General features: G+C 40.9%; 1 protein-coding gene across 4 annotated transcripts in view; it reads left to right on the forward strand.

The window, feature by feature from the left end:
• Nucleotides 1–15,753, forward strand: part of LOC146372860 (leucine-rich repeat and fibronectin type III domain-containing protein 1-like protein) — a 393,992-nt gene extending 378,239 nt beyond the window's left edge. For all 4 annotated transcript variants that reach the window (XM_084950758.1, XM_084950759.1, XM_084950760.1 and 1 more), the window contains 2 exons: nucleotides 10,542–10,591; nucleotides 14,402–15,753. The gene's annotated coding sequence lies outside the window, so the exon portion shown is untranslated. The remainder of the gene's footprint in view (nucleotides 1–10,541; nucleotides 10,592–14,401) is intronic.
• Nucleotides 15,754–26,504: the final 10,751 nt, after the last annotated feature.

Consider the following 26,504-nt stretch of genomic DNA (forward strand, 5'->3'; position numbering starts at 1 on the left):
TTAAATATGGTGCTGCCAGGGAGATGAGGGAAGAGAGAGTTTCATTTGAAGTTTGTTTGAAATTGAAATGTACGGCAGGCGGGTGCTGGGAGAGAAAGTGATGGAGAGGACAGGCTGTAAGTTGCTTTAATAAACCTTGCGGACAAGGTTCATTTAGCTTGCATGACTGAACACTGAGCTCTTCCAATAAAAAATGCACTTTAATGAGCAGTCACTCATATGGATGAAATACGCACAAGAGCGCCGGCTCAGTGGGGTGCTGCAGTTGGACGATGGTGCTGCAGACCTGCACAGAGTTTCAGCACTTCAACTAACTTCATATGATATCAGTGTTGTGACATTTTTTTATATTTTCTTGAGTGTTATAGCAATAACACTGTGAACTGATAACATGCACCTAGTGCTATCAGTCTGTTTATTAGAGCGTGAGCATCTCACTGATGCATTGCTACACTGGCTCATTCATAAGGCTTAATAAAGTAAAAAGACGTGACCGGGTGATGCACATCACTAGATTAGTCCATTTAAAATGTCTTTTATTTCTTTTTCAATTCTTTTTTGTGATTCTTTTCTGTCTTTGGGAGAAACATTTGCAAAATCTTGTCAGAGCCATAGCTGAACTGTTTTTAGTTTTGAATGTGCAAAAAACTGAAGATGAGCAGAAATTTTGCTCAGACACATACAAGCTAAAGTCCAGGGTCGATGAATTCATCAAAATGACATTAAATAATTTGAGTTTTTAATACTCAAACATTTTTACGTGCTTTAAGCCCCGAGTAAATAATTGGGGATTATTTTTCTCCAGAATGAGCTAATCTCTTCAATTCAGAGTTAATTAGTAATGACTCCTTAGGAAGGAGAATGTGATCTAATACTACAGAGAGGAGGTAGCTGAGGTAGCGGAGGAGAGCGCAGCTGCTGGTGCCTGAAGTATTTTTACGTTTTTATGTCATTATTTTTAATGACCTCCTGCGTGTTCTTAGATGAGCGACAGGTTGTTCTCACAGCTGAGTGACATGACTCATGCAATCACTTCAGCTTCACTTCTCAGAACATCTGTGTGACCCATACAATCACAGTGTACCTTATTTTACCTGTACAGGTACAGCCACTTGTAACTAAGTCAATAATTTCTAAGGTTGACTGTCGACAGTGGGCGGGTATTTGTACCCTTGTATTCTGAAACTCATAGAGGCCAGCTGTGTACCTCTGGTGGCAATTATGTACAATAATGCAACAGTAACCTTTAGCGCTTCTGATCTGACCACCTAGAGCTTCACCTACAGCCGGCTCAGCAAACAGTTCACTAAACATTCATGCCTCTGGACTGTGGGAGGGAACTGAAGCAGTCAGGGGGGGAAAGCCACCAAGCACAGGGACAACAAATCCTCCACAAAGGCTTCTTTGTGTGAGGCAGCAGTGCTAAACTCTGCACCATCATGCTGCCTACGTATTCAGCAGACTTAGAATGTTCAAATGTGTATTAAGCTAACACAGAAAAATGTGTGTATTTTTTAACATAAGTTCTTAGCAGTTATTTCTTTTATTAGTTCATTTAGGAAGACTTTAAACAAAAGGTACCTTAAAATACATTCTCACTCACTACTAACATCATTCATCTTCATTATTTTGTGCAGAGGTGATCCTGTAACCTCAGCTGATGTTGATTTCTTCTTTTTGAGAAGCATTCTGACTGAAGCTATTTTTGTCTTTTATTTGACAGTGAAAAGAAACTATTTGAAGCTTTATTACTCGCTGTCTCTGCACCTCGGACTAACACATTGTCTCTTTCAGTTCCTGTTGCTTGTCCCTCCCAATGCAAACAGTTTTGTCTCCTCCTCCGTGTCCCTCCTCTCTCTGCTCCATCGTTATTTGTCTGATTTTAATGAGTTGTTTTGTTTTGATGCTTCCTATCTCTTTTCTGCTCCTTTCATTTCTGAGATCAAGGTCGTTCTGTTTGCGCGCTATCCTTCACTATAGCTTTTCTCTTTATCTTGTGATATTTCTGCTACCAATTTCACTCCCAAATTGAGATGTATGCCCTATCTCGACGTATCCTTCAAAGCTCTCAGGGATTATCTCCTCTTCACACAATTTATTAGCTATTTCTTTTCTTTTCATCTCTGTATGAATTGAAAGATTGGTCGTGTGTAGTTCAGGGGATGGAGCGTGACACTGACACTCAGGTGTGGGCATCTTCATTCGCCGTTAAACCAAAAAGGCAGAAGAAGGCATCGGTGCCTGTGGTTCACGTGCCCACTGTGGTCTGAGACCTTTATATTTCTGTCTCTCTCTGATAATATTTCATAACGAAAATTACAGGGAAAAAAAATGAGATTAGCTCTTTAACGTGTTGTCTCGTTTCCAATCTTGGGTTTCTTTGCCGCCATTGCCTTTAATATTAAATGTAACGTAGCATGCAGTGATTTCATGTGGGTTGGTTTTACTTCCTGTAGACCATTAAAGAGGTTCATACATGATTTCCTTTAGTGTTGGTTGCAATGGTCTGCTTGTTAAGCGATTACATATCGACCGTGTTTCTGGTCCCAAGTCCATTCTTGGAGGTTGGGGTTCTGCAGTATTTTCAAAGCACTGGCTGTATTTTAATGCTTCAGACATGGGTCACCGTCTTGCCAAGTGTAGGCTTCCTTGTGATTTCCTGAGTGAGTGTGGGAAAGTAGAATGGGAGACAGAGCCTTCAGCCGTCATGTCCCTCTCCCTATTTGTGCTCAGGAGACAGACACTTCTGCTTTTAAGATTTTGCTGCAAACTTTCTCCTTTTTTTGGCTTGTTAGAAATCTTCTTGTTCAGTAGAAAGAGCAGCAGTTCTGTTGTAACTGTGGAACGTGCAGTGTTTTAAATTTCAGGTAGTCTACGTTTCAGGTCATTGATACTAGTTTCCTCATCAGTAGTTCTCTTTCCTTTACGCTGCTTACATGGCTACACTTCAGTGGTGGTTAAATTTAGCAGATTCAGTATTACATCAGGATGAAACCATACAGAATGAGCATATATGGATAAAAGGAAACGCAGCATAATATCAAATTATAAGCCAACTCCTCATCTTCCTCTGTGTTTAAACCTGAGCAGTCAGAAGCTTTAATGGTTTAAATTTGCCTTCTGAAATTCATTTACGGCTGACTCACTCCAACAGACATACTATAATCAGACTTAAAGAAACTCTGTAGATTGGCAGCGTTAGTGCTACAGACCCATAATGCAACACTGCAGGGCTGAGGGGGCTTTCACAAAGGATGTAACAATGGTGCTCCTGCCCTCTGAAACTCATTTGTTCCCTTGCATTATGTGGTTCAAACATGGTTTGTCACTGTGGAGCGTAAGCACACGGCACACAGCTCAGGAACTCTGTCACAGCCAATAGAAATGAGGCATGCAGCCTGCAGGGAAGCACAAAGGAAGAAAAGCTGATGGTAAGTGTGGATAGAGTCAGTCATAGGATACAAGTTTGCATTTGTAATGACAGCACAGTTTTGCATCCAGGTAGACATGTCAGGTCGCTGTGTGTAAACACACTTTAGATTTGTTGTGTGTTCTTTCCAGCAGCTGCAGATCAATGCAAAGCTTCTTAGGTATGCTAATTATAAGAAGAGTTAGAGTTTTTCTGAATATTTCAGCTCTGCGCCCGCTGAAGATTTTAAAATCGGTGAACATGGTGGCGAGCTCAGAACTCGCTGCATCCTTTGTGAAAACCCCATCACCCTTTACACCTTTGCACCTCTGATCAAAGACAAACAGATGCTTTTGGCTGAGATTTTATATGATCATTGTCCAGGAATCCTTGTGCTTCTTTTTCCGCCTCCCCTCTTTTCTCTCTCACTTCTTCTAACCTCTATTTTTACACTTATGAGTTGTTCTTTCCTCCCTCTTTTATCTGGCAATCGTGACCTTTATTTGGGAACGCTTTGTCATCTCTTCCTCCTCTTCCTCTGAATATCCTCTCCTTTTGCTCTGTCCTCCCTTCCTGTTCTCCCTGTTATCTTTTCTCTCTTCATTCATCATATCCTCCCTGTAATAATATACCTCTCATCTAAAAACTCACATTCTGCACACATACTTGTCCGTACACACAATGAAACACTCATTTTTTTTCCTAATGGAAGCAATCTCAGCGTTCACCACTGACCCTTTGGCCATTTGTTGTAGGTCCAATATGTACCACATACATTCACACAACAGAAACCACACAGAGGTAATCTCAACACACCTGCTTCCTCTCCAAACCAAATGAACTGCTGGTCAGCCTGAGTTACTGCTCCCTGAAGGGCCATCAGTATCTTACCTGTTAAACATGCACGTGGCCAAACAAAGCTTTACAAACACACAGCGAATCTTTACATGAAAAGGTTTAGTTCAGATTTTGCATCACTCCCCAGCATAGTGTTTCCAGATGTTGCAGGTGATTCCCTTTCGCTCGTACAAACATCATCTGGATGGATTGGCTTAAATTTTGGGACTAACATCTGTCTGCCTGTCTACGAATGATATTAACTGTGTGACTCACTTTTTGTGTAGCAAAATATTATTGTTAATGGGATGATTATGATAACAAAATCTACTGTTGGCTGTTCCTGGGTTGTAAGTGCCACCATTCACTTTCAGTTTGGCAGAGTTTTACAGAAGATTCCCTTCCTGACACAAACCTGAAGGGGATTTGTGTCTGGTGTGTCCGGCTTGACACAAACCAATAACTGTCCGCTCACTGCTACACTATAGAGGCACAGAAGCTGAATGTGATCACAAAACTGGAAACATATAAGCTCATCCACACTATGGTCACTCACTACGGTGCTCGAGATCATTTTATGGTAGTATGAACATGTCGTGCTTTGATCAAACAATATCAGGACCATCTCTTTGTCAATACCTCGCAGATCCTGTGCCTCCTAAACAATCTTTAGAATAATAGTTAACCTGCTCTCACTGTGCCTGCTCATATTAGTATGCTAACTAATAATTAGGTTGCAAACGATCACTGAAATATATTTCTGACAGATAAAATCGGACCACCATTTTTTTCCCTAGCTCAAGTATAGAAAGCTTAATCAAACCTTCCTACTTCTTTCTCATCCAGAAAAGAAAAGTCTGTTTCTGTTATACAGAGCCAAACTTAAAGTGGCACGTTGGAGGGAGCAAGGACGAATGAGATCCTGATACAGGACACATCCAAAGGTGGACCTGCAGGCAGCCAGGTTACTTTTTACAGCGAGCCGTGGGTTTGCACCGTTTCAGGCTTTTATTAACGTGTCTGCACAGAGATCATTACACAATAAAAATGCCTTTTCAAGATGGTTGTGGTTTTCTGTGTTTATACTGTGGTGTGTGAGGCATTAGCGATGTATTGTTTGGGTCTTCTGGGTTCTTAAGGGCTGTTCAGGGCTTTTCTGTGCATACCAGTCTATGATAGAGGATCTATCAGACTGGTATCTAGGGAGTTTGGAGGCTGGGAGGTTGCCTTGTTTTCTACGAGCTTTTCCTGAGCAGGATTTGTAGTGTAATGTTGGGCGCTGGTTGCTTTGAGGAGGCTAGTGCTTAGTCAAGGTTTGGGTAAGTGATATCTGTCAAAATAAATCCACCTGAATCCCAGAACTGAAGATTACCTGGCGAGATCATAAATACTACGGACTTCTCTGGTGGGTTTTAATGTTGTGGCTGCTCAGGTGTACTTTGAGGTAAGATGCTATGTAAAACTTTGTAGATTAGTGTATAGCAGGGATAGAGAACCCTATTATACAAGCACCAGGATGGCTACTTGCAGTGCCATCATTGGAGCATCGCTGCATGTAGCCAACAAGTAGCGACAAGGGGAGTAGATAAATGCTAAGACAAAAATGCCCTTTCAGCAAAGTTGACCTTTCAGAGAAATGAAGCTTGCACTACACAAAAGTGGACATACACCAAGCTATAGAACTGCCCACACTGAACAGAAATGCACACAGTAATTCAGGCCTGCTGGCTCTCCAATGCAATCCCACCATCCCATCTCATGATTACCTCAAATAGAGAGAGAGAGTGCAGAGAGGCAGGCAGACACCGGCAGATATCATCACAGGGTGTTCTGTAAAGCCACGAGGCACCAGGGCATCATTCAGTGTGCTTTTATTATCCGAGCCTGGCACTTAAGCAGCACGATGGCACAGTGACTAAACTTCAGCCACAGTGGAGCCTTCGCTGAGGCCAGCAGACCCTGCAAAGAGTCTTAGTGACACCTAGTGGTCACGCCACACAGTGATTTTGATTCGTCTGCTTTTATTTTTACCCTCATGTATCTAGGGAAAACAGAAGGATGCTGTCATTCACATTCATGCATTCACACTCGCACACACTCACACTGGGAGCTTCCCAGCACAAACAGCTCCTGCTGCTGAGGGCTGCTGCAGAGGAAGACAAAGATTTCAGAGTGAATCCACTAAGACGGTCATGATTCTGTGTCATTTATAAGTAAGTGCTCGTCATGGGGAGTTCACAGGAACTGGATAAGCACCTCCATCCACCAAAAGCAGTAAGCAAATACCAGTTTACAGCATAAATAAAGCTCCTTAGACTAGTATACAATAGAAATGGTAAATGGCCTGTATTGGTATAGCGCTTTACTTAGTCCCTAAGGACCCCAAAGCGCTTTACACTACATTCAGTCATTCACCCATTCACACACATTCACACAATAGAAATTACTCCAATTCTGCACACACACTGCTTATTGTGTTTCTCATTCATGATTCTGTAATTGCTATAAGCACCAAGTCTACAAGGTAAACAGCTGCCTTAGCAGACAGAGCTGCCATGTTCAGGTCTATCCACTGACGCTCTGTGAGATTTAAGCCTGGGGCCACCCGAGGATGAGCAGAGACTTTCCCCAAAGCTGTGCCAGTGTTTTCTTTTCTGCTGTGTGATAAACTCAGATAGGTGTAGATAGCCTTTATTGACCCAGGCCAGATGTAAACCCATGCCTTCTTCAAGGACCCAATGAGAGGAGAATTAACTTTGAGTAAACCCTGCCTGCTCCACATGCAAGGGCCCTACTTTAAACCCAGGACCATTTTGCTAACCACTTAGCTACTGTGCTGTACAGAGATTAAGTATCACACTCTGTTTTCTTCACGCTGTATTTTGCAAAATGATTCTTCCCTCCGACTCATGTACCTCTTGTAGATAAGTATCTGTGAAGCATGATACTACCACCACCATGTTTCACTTATGGTGCTACGTGAGTTTCTGTTATTGGTTAGAAGATGTTGTTGGAGATCTGCCCACAGAGTTTTTCTTTTGGGCTTGTTTTTGGAAAGGTAAAACTTTGTCATGACTTTTACTCAGAGCAACCTTGGTCCAGTTAGAGAAAGCTCATCCATCTGGTAGAAATGTCAGATTCTGTCCCTTCAGTGACCAATTCACTGACTAACTAACTATTCAATTCAATTCAATTCAATTTTATTTACACAGCGCCAAATCTCAACAACAGTCGCCTCAAGGCGCTTTATATTGCACAATAGATCGTACAATAATAGATACAGAGAAAAACCCAACAATCATGTGACCCCCTCTGAGCAAGCACTTTGGCGACAGTGGGAAGGAAAAACTCCCTTTTGACAGGAAGAAACCTCCGGCAGAACCAGGCTTAGGGACGGGCGGGGCCATCTGCTGTGATTGGTTGGGGTGAGAGAATGAAAACAGGATAAAAGACATGCTGTGGAAGAGAGACAGAGATTAATAACAGGTATGATTCAATGCAGAGAGGTCTATTAACACATAGTGAGTGAGAAAGGTAACTGGAAAGGAAAAACTCAATGCATCATGGGAATCCCCCGGCAGCCTACGTCTATTGCAGCATAACTAAGGGAGGATTCAAGGTCACCTGGTCCAGCCCTAACGATACGCTTTAGCAAAAAGGAAAGTTTGAAGCCTAATCTTAAAAGTAGAGATAGTGTCTGTCTCCTGAATCCAAACTGGAAGCTGGTTCCACAGAAGAGGGGCCTGAAAACTGAAGGCTCTGCCTCCCATTCTACTTTTAAATACTCTAGTGGCCTGTTATGCTTGGTGATGGCATGCCAACTCTTTGTGAAGTCCTGGTGGTTCCGGACAACTTCTGTTTCATATGGCAATGGCTCTATTATATTCGAGCTTGGTTTTGTCTTGACATAATATGTACATTGCAGGACATTAGGAAGCTGTGAATGACAGGGAGGTGGCAAATGTAAGTGACAAAGAAGTTATGAAGAGTATTGCTGGCGTGGTCGGGTTCTATTTGGAAATTGTTTGTGAGTATGAAATTTATGTGAATTTATCACCAGAGCACGATACTAATGACATGTATGGACATCAGACGTTGGTATTTAAAATAATTATCAATACAATTCAATTCAGGTAGATTTATATATTACCAAATTACAACAACATTTACCTCGATGTGTGCAATACTTCAAGACAAAGACCCTTAAAGTATAAAGTATGAAACATCAAATGAAGAAACACGTCAGTGGCATTAGTCACAGATCAGCTAGATGTGCATACCTGTGCTATACCTGTGCTATACACCAAGGTACTATTTGACGCTTCAGGAATGACAGCAGCATGTAATCTGTCATTCTACAGCAAAGCCGCACATGAAATGAGGTAGTTTAGAAAGTGGTCATTCTTTAAATGTGATGTTCTTTAAAATGATAGATATATTAGCTTCCTTAAAATCATATAATAATAATAATAATAATAATGACAATTATGTATTTACCATAACTGTTAAAAGATAAGTTATTTCCCTTTTTGTTCCATTCCTTTTATACAGAGCTGCTTAAACTGAATAAATTGTGTGAGAGCCCAATAAGAGAAAGCAGTGAAGTCCCAACTGAGGCTCTGCTGTTTCCTGATATCTATTTTTACAGGGAGGCCTTTGAAATATAATTTGCAGCATAACATTGCCAATGGCTGCATAAACCCTTTGACAAAAAAATAAAACAAACGTTATTTGTTAATCTCCATCTGAAAAGACCTGCGTAAATGTGGCAAGGAAGTAGAAAGCGACGCTGTCAACAGTGGGCTTATATCGTGAAGGAGAGAGCAGCCCAAAGATAGAGAGAGAGAGAGACAGAAGGGAGGATTATGGTCTTAGTATATTTAGTCCGTGAGACAGATGAGGAGGCAAAAAAGAGAAATAAAGCAAAACGACCAACCAAACAGAGAGAGAAGTGGAGATGAGTCACTGAGCCCCGAGACAGTTATTGACAAGAGAAGATGGAGGGATAAAGAGAGATGGAGAGAAAATAAGAGCTCAGTGATGTGGGAGAGGTGGTGGTGGTGGTGGGGGCAAACTTGTGTGAGCAAGAATGACTTTATTGATTATTCGATCTGGGAAACTAGTATGATCACAGTCATCATTTTTCTGTTGGTTGTGAGTTATGGATGCAGGGTTTGATGAATTGATGATTGATGATTGATGCTTTCAATTGAGAGTCTATCTTTCCACTCTCCCATGAATGTTTTGTCAGGATGTCAAAATGCAAGTAGGATGGATGGGTCATTTAATCACTGAAGGCCTTTCAAATATTTTTGGTCAGTAAACACCTCATTTGAATGTTACAAATCCAAGAAGTTTAAGAAAACTTTTTGTGTTAAATGTAATTCATAGTAATCAAAAAACAAGTAACCCTCGTGTTAATTTCACAACTGTGGGACAGACTGCAGTGGGCTTATAAGGAGCAAGTCTCACAGTCTGTGGGTTTATGATGCAACCACACCTGCCTCCTCATCCACCCTGCTGGTGGTTATACTGAGGTAGGAATCATGCTGTACAATACAAACTTCCCCACTCATTGACCGATCGAAGGTGTTGCAGCTAATGAAGATTAGCTCCATCCTTCCAGCTTCTTCCACTTATCCGGGGCCGGGTCGCATTGGCAGCAGCCTAAGCAGAGAAGCCCAGACCTCCCTCTCCCCGGCCCCTCCCCCAAGGTGAGAGATATAATCTATCCAGTGTGTCCGGAGTCTGCCCGGGTGCCTCCTCCCGGTGGGACTTGCCCGAACCACCTCAGCTGGCTCTTTTCGATGTGGAGGAGCAGCGGTTCTACTGTGAGCCCCTCCCGGATGGCTGAACTCCTCACCCTATCTCTAAGGGAGAGGCCAGCCACCCTTTTGGATGAAGCTCATTTCCGCCGCTTGTATCCGTGATCTCGTTCTTTCATTCACGACCCACGAGTTGTGACCATAGGTGAGGGTTGGGACATAGATCGACCGGTAAATTGAGAGCTTCACTTTTACACTCAGCTCTCTTCACCACGACGGACCGGTGCAGCGTCGGCATCACTGCGGCCGCAGCACCAATCCGTCTGTCGATCTCCCTTCTCCCATCACTCGCGAACAAGGAGCAGGCCATTCCCACCGCTTCGCACTCGGCTGCAAAAGCCCATAAAACCATAAAACCCCAATATCTCTTATTTGTCTCTTATTTGTCCCCGTGTGTCTTTCTCGATGGGTTGATATCTGAACTCTGATCCCATCTTGTTGTTACTTTTTGTTGGTTGTGTGTTTTTCAGATTTACTTACATTCAGCTTCACAGCGCTGGAGGGAGAAGAGGTGAGAGAGGTGAGAGATCAAGCACACACACAAACACACTCGTGTATGCACACAGGTTGGAGGGTAACCACTCATCGTACCACCAGAGATGCTCTGTCAGAACATCTTGAGGGGAGAGAGGGCTGGAAACATGTTAAGCATGCTTTAATAGAGAGAGGGGGAAAATGGAGTGAATGAGGAAGAGATGAAGGGAGAGTGTAGCAGTCAGCAGCCATTAGCAGGCCTGGAGTCTGTCTGCCTCTAAGTGCTCTGTAAATATCGCCTTGCCTTAGTAAACAACATTATTCTCCTTTATTGGGCCATTATGTAATGGCCTGATCCCCCACAGTATGCAGATTGGTGTCACTCCATTATCTAAGACTTCTATTTCATTATGTAAGCATTCTCCACCTCCCCTCCTCCTTTTCTTCTTCCTCTCTTTGCTTTCTGCTCATCCATCCTATTAACAGTTTCTGACAAGAGGCCACGTTTTTTTAATTTATGTCATCACATATGACTTCATTCTCAATCAGTGTGCACTGATCTTCATATTCAGTGTTTCATAATTCTTTATATTCTTCATATTTTTCATATTGCCCCATAACTGAGTGATGCCACCAAGATATTTAACCCCAATGTCTTTTCACAAAAGACTGCAGTGTGCTTCAAGGTTTATAATTTATCAGATGGTGCATTTCACTTGCAACTATACAAAGGTTTTTCACTTTTAATGTATCAATTCATGAATTTAACCATTAAAGTTGCATTGTAGCGTGATGCTTTTTGGAGGCAGAATTGATCATATTTCTGAAACCATGCTGGAGTGCGACATTATCAGCTAAGACTGGCTAGATAAGCTAGTAAACTGTAAGTTATTGAAGAAAAAGAAAGTATAATTTTATTTTACAAACTTAAAGCAACAACATCTTGGACTGTCCATATCAGACATCAGGTAAGTTATATTACCTGAAAATTTAAAAAGCAAAAAGATTACCCTATTAGACACTTCACTCTCAGACTGCTGGCTCACTGGTGGTTCCTGAAGTGTTCACGTATTCAAGTATGATTCGAGGCAGAGCCTTCAGCTGTCAGGCCCTAGTTTGGAGTCAGGAGACACTCGCTACAACCAGTAAGTTCAATTCAATTTTATTTATACAGTGCAAATACAACAACAGTCACCTCAAGGCACTTTATATTGTAAGGTAGATGCTACAGTAATACATACAGACAAAAACCCAACAATCATATGACCCCCTCTGAGCAAGCACTTTGGCGACAGTGGGAAGGAAAAACTCCCTTTTAACAGGAAGAAACCTCTGGCAGAACCAGGCTCAGGGAGGGGCCACGACGGGTTGGGGAGAGAAAAGGAAAACAGGATAAAAGACATGCAAGTAATTAAGTAAGCAGATTGGTGCCCTGCTTCCTGTTAAAACTGAGTTTTTCTTCCCCACTGTCGCCAGACGTTTGCTCACAGGGAGTCGTTTGATTGTTGCGGTTCTCTGTATTATTGTAGGGTCTTCTCTTACGATATAAAGCACATCAAGGTGACTGTTGTTGTGATTTGGTGCTATATAATAACACTGAATTGAATTGAATACAGTTGTTTTGAAGACTGAAACTACCATTAAACACAACCACTTTTTTGCAGTCTGGTAGCCAGCCTCAAGTGGCCAGCAGAGGAACTGCAGTTCCTGACACAGAGCAGAACAACTTAATTTCCCTTGATTGGAAGTATTTCTCAGTGTAGCAAAATAAAGCTTTATTTATTTTACCAGACTAAAGAGGGGCTGGGATGCCCTGTATTTGCATTTCAAATATAAGCAGAAAAGAGTTTGTGGGTGAGAAGGGGATCGTTTCCAAAGCAAAGTATATGCAGGAAAGCTTTTCTAAAAACCTGAAATCTCAGAAGCTGGCCAAGCAGTCACTGAGTCATCAGTACTGAAAAACAAAAAAACCCCGCAGCACACACTGTGGGTTGTTTTTTGGAGTTTTTGTACAAGGTAGGAGAGGATATGTGCATGTTTTTTCTTTTCCCCATAAGTTGGGAAGCCTCAAGTGTGTTGGATCAATAACAAAGAACAAGCATATATTCAAGAAAGCTGCAGTCTATAAATAAAATAAAGACTTCCACTCCAAGAGGCCAGCTCATGAAAATCAAGTTCACTTAAACCACAGAAAGACAAACAAGAAGCAAAACACAGAGTGAAATTCAGTTAAGTGTTCATAAGAAGTCGTAAATACAGAAATATAATACTGTGCAATTGTTAGGACAGTGTTTAATTATTCAGTCTGTTTCTACACGGAACATTTTGCTGAGCTCTATGTTTGTAAGAGAGTAAATCACATGTATACACACAACGTGCTGTCATCCATGGGTTTCAATAGCACTCTTCTGTCAGATGCTGCTGTCTCTTAAAGGTACGCATGAGGTTTTCTTCTCGCATCTGTGAGCTGACATGTTGGCAGCAGCAATATTAGGGATGCATAGTGGTGAAGTTTGTCATATAGGAGGCTTTGGTTTGTGTCCTGTTCGGGAGCTTTGTGTTGTGTGCCTTCTTTTCACTCATTGGTTTGAAAACTACCAACAACAACCTCACAGTTTGCATTAAAATCACAGTGACCCTGCAGATAAGAGATAAGTCTTTTTTATTTAAAAACGACACAAGTGATCTTTTACAGGTGTCCATAAGTAACGGCTTAGTGAAGATAGTTGCGTTTCTAAACCCGACACGTATGGAGACCTTGTGCCGTAAATCTGGGAGACTCTTAAGATTAAAGACTCTGATGTGGGACCTGGTCAAGATAGCCAACAGCACAGCCAACAGTGGTTACACAGACTATTAACACACAGACACACATAAAAAGTATATAGGTGTACAGATGCACTATTGATGTATTATTTAAAACAATAAATATTAAATATAACAACATTTAAGTGGGAGAATGAGTCACTGACTCGGGGTAAAAACAAAGGCAGTAATATGTCTGTGAAGGTTCTCAGTCATCCAGGTCATCGTAGTCTAAGGAGCTTGTAAAGAAAAGCGTCTGGACCTCTTTAAGTTGCTTCAAGATGTTTCACCTCTCATCCGAGAAGCTTCTTCAGTTCTAGGGTCAAATGGTGGAGATTCCCAGATTTAAGCCATTTATGTCCACTGTGAATGACCATCTTTGAACAGAGGCGGTGGTTTTGAGATCCTTCCCAGACGCCTTAACGCCCACTCACATCCTGGGCTATCTGACCTCAGGAAATCATATGATAGGGTGGGGCCAGGTTTCACAATGAGCTCACCCGAAACCTGATTGTGACCTACACCAGTCTTCACACCTTGGCTCATGTGATTAGGTAGAGGATCATTAGGGGGTCCTTTGTCCCTCTTGGAGGAGACACTCCCACAGGGCTTAAATCTGGGAATCTCCACCATTTGACCCTAGAACTGAAGAAGCTTCTCGGATGAAGGTGAAACATCTTCAAGCAACTTAAAGAAGTCCAAACGCTTTTCTTTCCAAGCTCCTTAGACAGGCAGTAATAATTAAGCAGAAAACTTGTGACTGAAGCAATTCCCTCCAGATTAGTTAAAACACCTTTTAGTTTGGTGAGGTAAATGAAAATATAACTTAGTGAGTAATAAGACTGATAAATAATCACCTGTTGCAGCTGTCTTACTTCAAGATAATTTCCTTTATTCACTTATCAGAGATGATAATGTGGATTTATCACTTTTTTTTTAATTTACTCAGAAAGTTTCAGTCAAAAAACTGAAATCAAACCTAAAGCTTCTTTATGTAGATCAAAAATCACTCACTGACTGTGAACCACTCTCCATCTCTTATCTGTTTCAGGTGCCTCGTGGGTTGTATGTTAACATCCTTCTTGTGAGCCCTGACAGTTTGATACACACTATCCTCTGATACCACGTCATACCAGACCCACACAGGATGTGACCTTTGGAGCTAGAGAATTCAAAGCCCACCTGCTGATATGCAAAAGACCCCACGCCGCTGGGACGGACATGTTGGATGCAGGTCTGGAACTGGTTCTCGAAACTTTGTATCAGAGGAACGAGATAAAACCCTCACAGAAGCTCTTTTTCTTCTTTCGAGGATGTAAACAATCATCTGATGGGTGTTTGTGTGATCGCTTCGTTTCTGAGAATGTGCAGGACAGATGTATGTGGACAACATTTCCCCTGGATGTTATTGTGGTCAGTGGTTGGTGGCACCGCTCTTCTCTTTCCCCAGCATATAGTCATATGCCAAAGGATTACAACAGTATTATGATAGCACTATTACAACACTGGGAGGACATCCAGACTTCCGGAAACACACCTCTTAGAAACTCCATGTTGGGCCTTGGATTGAAAATATGAGCACATTGTCAGCGTCTTGTCTCAAAGCATCTATGATAATAACAAACAGTCAAGAAACTAAACCGTGAACTCTTCTGGCACTTTACTCATATGTTTTCATCTCATCCCTCTGCCCTGCCTTCTCTTGCTCTATTTCTCTTAATCACTCTGTCTCTCCCCTTTTCTCTCTGATGAACAGCTGACTTGTATATCCTCCAGTATTACCAATCTAACTCTTCTGGCTGTGGATGACTTAGAAAATGTTGACATAATCGGTATGTTTGCGTCCATTGTGGATCGGTTCTCTCTGTGTTGGAATATTACAAAAAAAATTAAAATCGGTGTCCCGAGGACGGAGCCTTTAGGAGCACCAGCGGGAAGTGATTCAGCGTCTGCGGCAGCACGCGTGCGTCTCCACACGTGACGGTGAAAGCGGCGAAAACGCTCTAACGCTGGAGAGCAGCTGTGTGTGAACACATCACTGGTGAACTTGACCGAAACTGTTCCTACCACTAAACGCTGGCACTCGGGATGGTTAAATATACCAAGTGGTTTTAAAAAATGGCCGGCAGAACTCGCGCCGTCCCTTCCTGTCCCCCCCTTCCCCTCCTCCCTCCCCCTCGATGCCCCTCTTTGCCCCTCTTTGCCGTTGACAGTGTCTGTGTTTGTATGCGACATACACCTTACAGTCTTCGATGGTTTGATACCCATGATTTACTTTGAATATAACGAAACTAATGACCACAATAAGGAGAAAAAACACAACAACATGCGATTTTATGCTTTCATAGATACAATTATGTGGATTTATAATGAAATAAAAGGTATTTTTCTTGGAAAAAAAAAGGAATTTGTTGTTATTCAAATTTCAAAAGAAGACTTCTCTCTAGACAGAAGCACTCTGTTTATGTTTGTTATTGAGAGGGTTGAGAGGGATTTCTTCCTGCTTTTCTATAAGCAATAATATCGCACATCCGTGCAGAAGAAACAAAGTCATTTTCAATATTAAGAAAGATCAATTGTGATGTGTTCCTGTAATCACAGCTCTACAGCTACAAACACTAAGTCTGTGTTATCAATGATAATGTTTTTTTTCTGTTTGTGTACTTTAGCTTCAGAGGTGCAATATAACAACCTGAATTAAACATTTAATGTAAGAATAGGTTATTGTGTTGGGCCAAAACAGAGACGTAATAGTCAGGCAGAACACTTACAGACTGAAATAACTGCTGCTTGGTTAGTCAGAACAACCTTAAATGCATTTAGTGGAACAGCTGCTTAAAATTCTGGTGATTTTGCAGCTGGTTCCAAGTGAAGGCAGGTGCAAGTTTAAGCAGCACATTCTAAATTCATCGTGACCTCTGGAGACATTTTAACCCTGTGAAGTCAAAGTGATCACAGGTAGTAACCCAAACCCAACCCTAAAAATGTAAACCTGTTTTCATCTTTGTTAGAATGAGTATGCACCTTCTTAATCAAGATTCAACAGAACAAATTAATCTCTGAAGGTTTGATGTGAACCAGATGTTTACAATCCACGGTCACTGTGATAGAAACCATCTGGAGTCAAGAATGACGTCTGAATGCAAACACATCGTCTCGTCACGGTTACGTGCAAAAACACTGAAAACACAATAATGTGACGGTAAAGAGCAAAACTGCTCAGTCCGGAATCAACAATCTACTGTTGTGTACAAGATTTAACAGCACTACAAGAACAAAGCAACATGCTGGCCTTTATAAATATCCAAACATAAAGGAGACGTGTGCCCTTTGTCAGCAGTGCTTTGATGCATTTGCAGCTGTATTAGTTGCACAGGACAACGTTCCCATTTTAGAGAACGGGTCTGGAAGGGTGGCGGTGGTATTCACTTGCAGGTTTGTTGGCCAGGAAACTGTAAAGCTGCCCCTATGAGACGTTTGTGTTTTGCTGTTTTTGCTTTTTTTTCTATTTTACTTTCACTCATTGGTTAAACGCAGGGATTAAACTAGTTGTCTATGTTTAGGCGTCTAGAAATGACTTTGGTTTTTTAGGTTACAAATGATATCATGTGACCATTCAGATAAATAATCCGGCATGTTGAAAAGTGATGAATGGCCACTAACCCACCCACCTCACTAACCTCCAAGAGCTCCTCTATAAATGACCCACACCAGCAGCTGTGATGAAAAAGCAGATTAAACGATTATTTTTCACCCTAAATTCTCGCTTCAATTTTACAACCAGAGAAGTGTTAACGATGTCTGCCAGAGCTGCAGATCATCTTCATAACAAAACGTTTCCAAAACATAAGGCTGACAAGAATAAGAAAGGTTCTCTTCTACTGTCAGACAAGCAGTTTTGATGTTTCACAAAGGATTTTTCATATTTTGCTCGGTCCCTGCAGGGTAATAATAGACTTTTTGTTACCGGGAAACAATGTTAGCTATCAATAAGGCTTTAAATAGTTTAGATGGCAGTTATACCTGCCAGCAGTAAGGTTCTAGTGAAGTGCTGACTACACTTCCATCAGATCAACAGAGCAGATAGTCCAATGACAGCACGGCTTCTCGGTACACAACACATGCTATAAATGTCACTAAAAGTGAGAAAGACGGAGCCTGAAGCAGAGGGATTATCTTAATGTCGTGACAGTAATTGGATGGATTGCTGAGACATTTGATGCTGACATTCATGTATCCCAGAGAATGATTTATAATAAGTGATTCTGTGACCTTTTATCTTGCAGGTTAACAATTTGCTCTATATTTTGATTTATGACCAAATACCCGGAAAAGGAAGGACACGATCATCAGTTTAGTGCTAATTAGACAATTATAACACCAACAAATTAAACTAAGAGGTGAAGATTATGCAAATTGAATTAAAAGTAGCATTGTGCTGAATTATAACAAAATTCAAAATGCCCCGTAAGATTCAGAAACGTATCAGATTTGATTTGGCCTAACTCCCTTTAAGGTTGTCTTCTCATGGACATCTGGACAGCTTTCAGCCCCGCTGCTGTCTTTTGGAGAACGCTATGTCCTGTCCTTCGCAGCACTTGTGTCGCCGTGATGATCTCCTTTGCTTTCATTTTGAGGAAAACAAAAGTCAAAAGGAGTTTGATCTAAGGAGTCGTAAAGGGGAAAATTGTGTTGGCATGGAAAAAAATGTGCCAGCACACATTGATATCCTGCATAGTTCCAGTCGTTTCGTAAAAATCTTTTTACCAAGAATTTTCCCTGAAATAGAAAAAACAAATACATGAAAAAACTCAAAGAACTGCTGGTCCCTCCCTGCCTGTAAAAGTCACAGTGAGGTGTCTGTGGGTGGCAAAGAGACGTTAACAGTGGACTCCACAGACGAGCACAGCAGCAACAGGGATCAGACACAAGCAGCTGATGTTGACAGAGCTTTCAGTGTATTTCAGTCATTGCGGCTGAAACATTATGTTTGGATTGTTCATTCATTACAGTGTACAAAATGGCACTCTTGCCTTCGTAAATGTTTCTTTATTAAAGAAAACACAATTTAAAAAGTGATTGTTTAAGTTAAAAACCAGTTAATAGCCCAGTATACCAGATGCTTTGTGCTCTTCAAATCATTACCAGTGACGTCTGTCCAGAAGATTGACCCAGTGTGATGAGGAAGTTAGGGGTTTGAAACCGCAGAGCCCACAGTGTAAAAGATCTGTGTGAGGAAGAGAAGCACGTCCAGGGTCAAATTTAAAGGCAGCAGCCATGTTGGATGTCCAGAGGTGCACAGGAATATGCAACCCGATGTCACGGCAAAGTGTGAAATAGACATACATAATATTTAAAGGCAAGGAAGGTATGAAGTACATTCTAGGCTCCTTTATTATCAGAAACAATTAAGCTAGGTGGCTAATACGTAAAAATTGATAAAGAATACTACAAACTGTGTAAAAAAAAATATCAAAAAGGGTCCAGTTCAGTGAAACAAATTAGTGGATGTGAAACCTTGCATAGATGTCTGTTAAAGCAGTCACGCCTTTAACTTTAAGCCTTAAGTGCATCCAAATACAACAGATCTAACCATACAGGCCAAACACTTCCATCAATGTATTTGTATCAGACTGCAAACATATTTATTTCTGCTGTAAAGTTGGATGTTTTAACATGTGAGTCTATAATTACTGACTCACACTGGAAGCCAGCCTCAAGTGGACATTAGTGGGCCTGAAGAACTGCATTAGCTTCATGTTTCAGGCCCAGAGGTTACCATCTGTTTGGCCACATAGAGAAGTATCTCCAGGAATTTCTTTTAGCTCTACTGTTGTTTTTTACCAGATGTACCCTTGTACTGACTTTACTGCCTTTCTGATAAACCTCCTGCGCACACTCCACCACAAAACAGCAAAGAACTGGGAAAAGGGCTCCTGTTTTCTAACACTTGCATCATAAAAACTGTAGAAGTCCGGTGTCTACAACATGTTTCTCTTCCCTGAAGTGGCAAAGAAACAACATTGTGGAATTAAAGAGAACCGGTATCATCACTTCAGCTTAGGCCCTTTTTTGACAAGTGTTTGTCTGGGGGAGTAAGTCTGAAGAGTTTGTTTTTCCAGCTGTTCCAGTCTTCATTGTCATGTCAACAACCAAGTGCACTTTTCTGCAAAGTCTTCCAACAGTAACTGAGAAGAGGCTGAAGGCAAAACAATAAATGTAGTGAATCTAGTTTCCACTTTTAACCAGCGTTCACAGCTCTGTGCTGCCATGGAAAACACAGCAATAAGAGGAACAAGTCAACACAAGCCCAATTTGTTGTTGAGGGTTAAGGGGGTGGACTTCAACACGAAAGACAGAAAGATAAATACTGAATTCAGTGAGCATGTAAGCTGTGAAGGAAAAACAAGAGTAATCTACGAAGGCTCTCGCTCCAGACTTCCAAAATCTGCTTCTAACGTCTACGACAGCTAAACAGGAGCCCAAGTCTCCATCAGATGGGCTTTAGGGGACCCTCACAATAACTGAGCACTTTTTCCACAATATTGTTTTTCCAAAACACAATATTAGATTTTCACCCAAATAAACAACAAAATTCTGAAAATTCACATAAAATATTTTTATTTCAAAAAAAAATCTCTGAAGACAAAAATGTTACATGAACATCACTCTGGACCCCAAATTCAGACATTTCGGTTGATTCATTTTAAATGTATTTCTTGTCAGGCTTTAAAGCGCCTGGATAGTATGATGGGAACACTACTTGTGGAGATCTAATATTTAGGGGGAGACTACTCCAAAGTCTGGGACCTGCCACAGAGAAGGCTCTATCACCACAAGATTTGAGAGTAGTCCGTGGGATGGACAGCATTAATTTTGAACTGGACCTCATGGTTTTTCCTGGAGCATAAACAGAGAGGAGCTCAGACAGGTAAGAAGGGGCTCGGGCGTTAAGCGAAGTAAAAGTTTAAATTGGATCCTGTAGGAGACAGGAAGCCAGTGTAGAGAAGCTAAAACTTTTTGTATAGTATCAGTATCAGTGTAGTACAGTAGCTTATGCTGCAACCTTAACCTGCTCTGGAACTAATTAGGTTCCAGGTTAGAGATCAAAAGCTATGAAATCAGTTGCTACGGATAAATCAGTCCTTCCGAAAATAGCATCACAGCTCCTGGAAGATCCCGCTGACCTCTGTGCACAGATAATAAAAGATCTAAAGTGTTGTTTTGTTTTGTTTTTTAATGATCTCTTTGTGTAGATATAAATTCTTGTACATTTAGACACTGCTGTCTGTTTAACAGGACACCTTTATGTGTTTGCAGACTTTTCCATAGCACACGTCCTCTCACACACACTCATCTCCACATCTCCACTCTCACACTGTACAGTTTTATCTTCTTCTGTAAAATCACAGTTAATCTTTGCAAACCTTCAGATGCCCAAAAGTGCAATGTGGCATTTACTCATCCTGCCATGAAAAGCTAATTTCCCCACTGAGACAAAGTGCGTGCTCTTTAAGATGTTTTCTCATATCACGGCAGGTGGTGTAAATGTTATAGCTAGTGCTTTACGTTGGTAAAGGAATATTAAGCTCCCGAATACTCCTGTGTTTGCAGCTTCATGCTCTAATTGCAACTTCCCTTTCATGAACTGGACGGCACAGTGTTGGCGCTCCTCTCTGCAGCCCTCATTAAAATTACCTTTTGTTGTATTGAGTGTGATTACTGGCTAACTTTGGCTTTAAGCTACAAAATCAGAATTCAGTAAAAACTCTTCAGACATGAATTTGCTACAGCATGACACAAATAATTGTATGTGACTGAGTGAGCCACTAAGCTCCTTGTACAGGTCATCTCACACAGAGCTTCCAACACGCACAGTAAAACCTCTACAAATTGTCCTAAACAAGGTATATTTGGTCTCCAGTCAGCCAAAAAACGGTACATGATAGATTTTCTCTGCTCTCCACTGGCTCCCTGTTGCTGCTTGCATAAAATCTCTCCACAACCAAAAGGCTAAGAGAAGTGTTTGGAAGAAAACAGCATCAGGACAAGAATAACACAATCAAATGCTCCTAAACTGACTGGCAGGTTGTTGCCAGTGTAGCAGCAAAAAGTGGGCTGCAAGGACAAGATTATAACCAGGGTTACCCTGAAGTGTAACTCTTAGCTGTGTGTGAACTGTAAACTCATCTTTCCTCCAGTCTCTTCCTTCAAACATCCTTCAGTACTGAAACCATCAGAAAATAACTTTTCCTTCTCTAATCCTGCTGCTTACAAGCTGCAAACATCAGTAAAATGTTGTTCAATTATTTTTCCCCTTAATTTTCTTGAAATATTGTGATATATTTTTGAGGCTATTTCACCCGACCCTACTCGCAATTGAGCCTCAGTGGTTCCACCTGCAGGGAGGTGATTTCACTGTGAAACCACCTGCAGGGAGGTGATTTCACTGTGAAACGACACGGGCATTAGTCTTCCTTTTATGAAGGAACATAAATAAAAGGAAACGACTTAACTCGAGTGTGTAGCAACGAGACTCATTGCAGATGAGTTGTGCTCGTTGGCATCGACTCACACGATGCTGTACATGTTTTTATGTTAGACAGCAGTTATTTGCAAAGCTTCAGTAATCTGACTGAGAATGACTGCAGTCAGAACCTCGCACCCAGTGATGCGTGCAGTTGCCAAAAGGCTGGCAGTTGAGGGTGTTGCAAGCTCAAGCCAGAGCTGTAAAACAAAATGAGACAGCTAGAATTAATATCCAAATAATAAACGTGAGGCTATAAACAGGTGCTGAAGTTATTAGTGAATTTAAAAGTAATGTGTCACTATTTCTGAGGAAGAGAGGAAGGTAATGCCTCTTAACTGTGTTTATTTTTCTCCTTATTATCATCAGTCACCTCATGTTATTCCAAGCAGCGCTGTCAGGGATCCCCTCTGGCATGACAGAAACTTGGCCCAATTAATATGGAGCCCCAACCATTATATATTTACTGTTTTAAAAAAGAAATTGAAAAATATTTATTTTTGCTGGCTTTTATTGATCCTGAAGGGAAAATATGCCACAAGTAATGGACCCGAGTAGTGCACCCGCTCCACAGCAGGACAGCTGTGCAGAGATGTACCTCGGGTTAAAAACTAACTATTTGAATGATACCTGGAACTCAATGCAAAAGACAGCCAGGTAACCTGCTGATCTTATTTCATGATACAGACTGCAGGTGGTACAGCAGACATGAAACTACATCTTCAGCGTCAGTCTGAGCTGGACTGAGCACAAAGAGTTTGATAAGAAAAAGTATTTTGTGTGCTGGAGGTGGCAGAAGTACAAAACGTTACTGGAGTAGACTTTTTCATGAACGCTTTGCTAACAAAGGCTAAAATTAATCCTCTCACATGGTAGTTTTACATATCAGAGGTTGCTTTTATGATGGTTTTTAAACTGGATCTTTTTGGTGTAATTTTTAGTGTAAACTCTAAAACAAAAAAGTAAAACTTTAATTTAATTTCTTGACCCTGTCAAACATGAATTATGACAACCTCAATCAGGAAGTATTTTTATTCATCTTTAGGCATGAAAAGATAAATAAAAATACTTAAGAAAAAAAATCCTTATCGAAGTTGTCATAATTCATTCATGACAGGGTTAAATAACAATAATTACAATGAAACCCGTCATACATCTGTAGTAACATTAAACAACCAGTGGGTGGCAGGTATGGAGTGACACATCAGTGTCCAGTGTAGTGGTTTATGTGCAAGTATACCATCAACACTGACACAAACACAAGAAAACAGCCTTTGAATATCCACTGTAGTGACCACTATGTGTGAACGGGTTAAAGGCTACCCCTTTTAAGTGTCGAGGGTTCTAACTATAATTAGTATTTTAATCTTTATTTATATTTATATTTCATGCTTTTTAAAGAACCTGGCAGTTTTACAGTTTATACCGTTGTTGTCATTTTTATTATACATAAATAAGTTATAATAAATGCATAAATGAGTCTATATAATGGGTCATCATTCTATTAGTAGAAGAGTAAGTGTATATAAAATGCTGAACATTTGAATTACATCATTGAAAAAATAAAGATGATAAAGCCACACAACAATAGAACAAGAATCTATTCACAGGCTCTGTTAAGCGCTGAAATCGTTTTTCAGAGCAGCTGTTTAAACAGCAGAGCACAGTTTAAAATGCAGGCTAAAATAAACGAGCCTTTTCTAACATGCTCTCTCTGTCTTGCCTAGTTTCCTGTCACTGTGTGTGGGCGGGGCTACCTGAGCTGATCTGCAGTTCGAGCTCAGCATATCAAAAAACAAACAAAAATTATTCAATACATTAGACACTGCTCTCCTGTTCCTCTGTTCATCATTTGACTTCACTATTCTTGAATACACAGCACCTCCCGGCATGCCCCTCAGCAGTTTAATTTTTTAACTGTCAAGTTATTAGTGTTAGAAATATTTATATCCCACAGATTGTTGGGTGCTATGATGTTTGCCCTCTTGATGAGCATTACCTGTGGATCATTCATTGTTGTTTATTTATACCGTATATAGTAACTTATACAAACAAAAAATCCACTCAACGGGTGAACCAGTGTGGGTCTATATAGCAGTTGTCTATAGAGTTGTCTAAGGAGCTTGGAACGAAAAGTGTCCCTTATGATACAAAAGTGATGACAACATTGTCATCACTTTTGTATCAGGTTTATCAGAGAAACTCAGGAGAGTCTTCTCCAAGTATGACATCCCAGTGTACATCAGACCCAACCACACACTCAGACACAAACTGGTTGATCCCAAAGACAAAACTCACAAATGCCAAACTGTAATGTGACAATTTGTCACATTACAGCCACAAACATGAATCAATTTTATTGGAATTCCACGTGAAAGACCAACACAAAGTGGTGTACACGTGAGAAGTGGAACGAAAATCATACATGATTCCAAACATTTTTTACAAATAAATAACTGAAAAGTGGGGTGTGCGTAATTATTCAGCCGACTGAGTCAATACTTTTGTAGAACCTCCTTTTGCTGCAATTACAGCTGCCGGTCTTTTAGGGTCTGTCTCTACCAGCTTTGCACATCTACAGACTGAAATCTTTGCCCATTCTTCTTTGCAAAACAGCTCCAGCTCAGTCAGATTAGATGGACAGCGTTTGTGAACAGCAGTTTTCAGATCTTGCCACAGATTCTCAATTGGATTTAGATCTGGACTTTGACTGGGCCATTCTAACACATGGATATGTTTTGTTTTAAACCATTCCATTGTAGCCCTGGCTGTAGATCTCTGCAATCAAATTAAGATTCATTTTGGAACATTCATGTGTGGCAGAAGGGCAAAAGAGAATGGGAGAAAGATATAAAATGAGAGGTCCATTAAGGGTGTAGACGAGTGGGGCAAGAGAGAAGTAAGAGGGAGAGGGGAAAACAAAAAAGGAAAAGAATATGAAATGATGGAAAAGCAGCAAGAGGCCGGGGATGAGGATGGGGTGGAGGAACAGAGGTAGGCTAAGGTTAGACAAGTGGGAGTGAAAGATGTAAAGATGAAAGAGGCACTCAGAGGTAGGGAGAGATGCAGGGGAGGAGGGGGGTGAACATAAAACATAAGAGATCATGAATGAGACTGATGCTGTCAACCTCTGTGGGAAACAAATACAGAGCAACACTGACATCTAGTGGAAGGAAAAATAACTGCTTACCAGTTTCTGTCCTGCCCCCTCATCCTGTTTCCATTTGGCTGTCTGAGGCAGTCCAGCTGTTGTAGTTTTTGTAGTTTTTCATAAAATAAACTGCTTTTAAATCCTCATATCAAACCTGAGGACAGTGCAGAACTCACTGCTGACTGTAGGGAAAGGATCGGACTGACGCATGTGCTTGTATATCAGCTGTGTAGTCACTATGGTTTCATTATTGTTGTGTATCCTCCTCTACTCCAGAGTATTTTTGTATATTCTCCCTAACATTTGTACGGCTATGATACTCTGTCTGCACCACAGATTGTTTTATGCAGCTTGACCAAATTTCTCAAACTAATTTTCACATAAGAAATTTGTTCTTAAAGAAACTAATCTTTGAAATACTTTGACATTTTTAATTGGGAAGATAGAGGGCTGACTTTTTGTTGCTGTTTTGAAATCCCACAATGTCCCTTTGTCTCTCCCATGTCTTCACCTTGCACCCCATATTCACAAAAGTGTCGGTCCACATTTCTTAAACTTTGAATTCAGCATTTTCTTGTCTCATTGTATCAGGGGTATAAAATCCAGCACCTAGCCATGCAGTCTGCTTTCATAAACAATGTAAAAAGATGAATTTCACTGACTCAAGAGTGCTGATCTCCATCGACAGTAAGTGATATTAGTTCAAAGTGGAAGTTAGCCACAAAGTGACAGATCATGCAAGGCTACAAAGTGGGGTCGCTAAGTGCTGATGTGTAAACTGTGCTAAATGCTGGTAACTTACGCACTATGTGCAGAGTTTTAAACCTTCTCCAGCATTAACATCAGCACACAAACTGTGCACAGGGAGCTGGTGTTCGTTCCATGGCTCACACTGTAGGCATAATGTGTAGGTAAGGTAGGTAATGAGTAGGTGTAGGTACTCAGTACCATATAGTGTGGACGAAGCTCACACATTTAAAACATGGTCTTATTTCCCATCTGTTTTACATTTCAAGAACAAAGTTTATTTCAATTGTATTTGAGTAGCTGAAGTTGCTGAGTTCTCAGTCTCTCAGCTGCTTTCATAAGCTTCTTGTTGCTAAAACACCGTCCAGTTAATTCATGTTGAAATGACACTGATATAACATATTTAAGGTTGCCTGGCCTTCATGAGAAATCCCTTCACATCACAAAGGGATATTTGTCAGGCCAATATCTCCTGAGGATGTCCAGTGATTTTCAGATTTTAGATAGTGAGTTAAAGTTCTTCAAGAATCTTTTAGGTTTTAAAACGTTTAATAATCTAGTAAGTCAAATGCCAGATGAATTAGCATTTACCATATGAACATTTTATATAAAATCAGCGGCTCCCAGACATTTCTGCATGTTTGAAAGTTCTAAAACAACAAGTGTGACAGATTGTGATAAAAATAAAACCTGATAATCAACTTACTGCTATTCTGAATTTACAGACTT

Source organism: Perissodus microlepis, chromosome 14 (genome assembly GCF_051167445.1).
Source record: "Perissodus microlepis isolate ML-2025 ecotype Zambia chromosome 14, ASM5116744v1, whole genome shotgun sequence".
Taxonomy (NCBI): Eukaryota; Metazoa; Chordata; class Actinopteri; order Cichliformes; family Cichlidae; genus Perissodus; species Perissodus microlepis.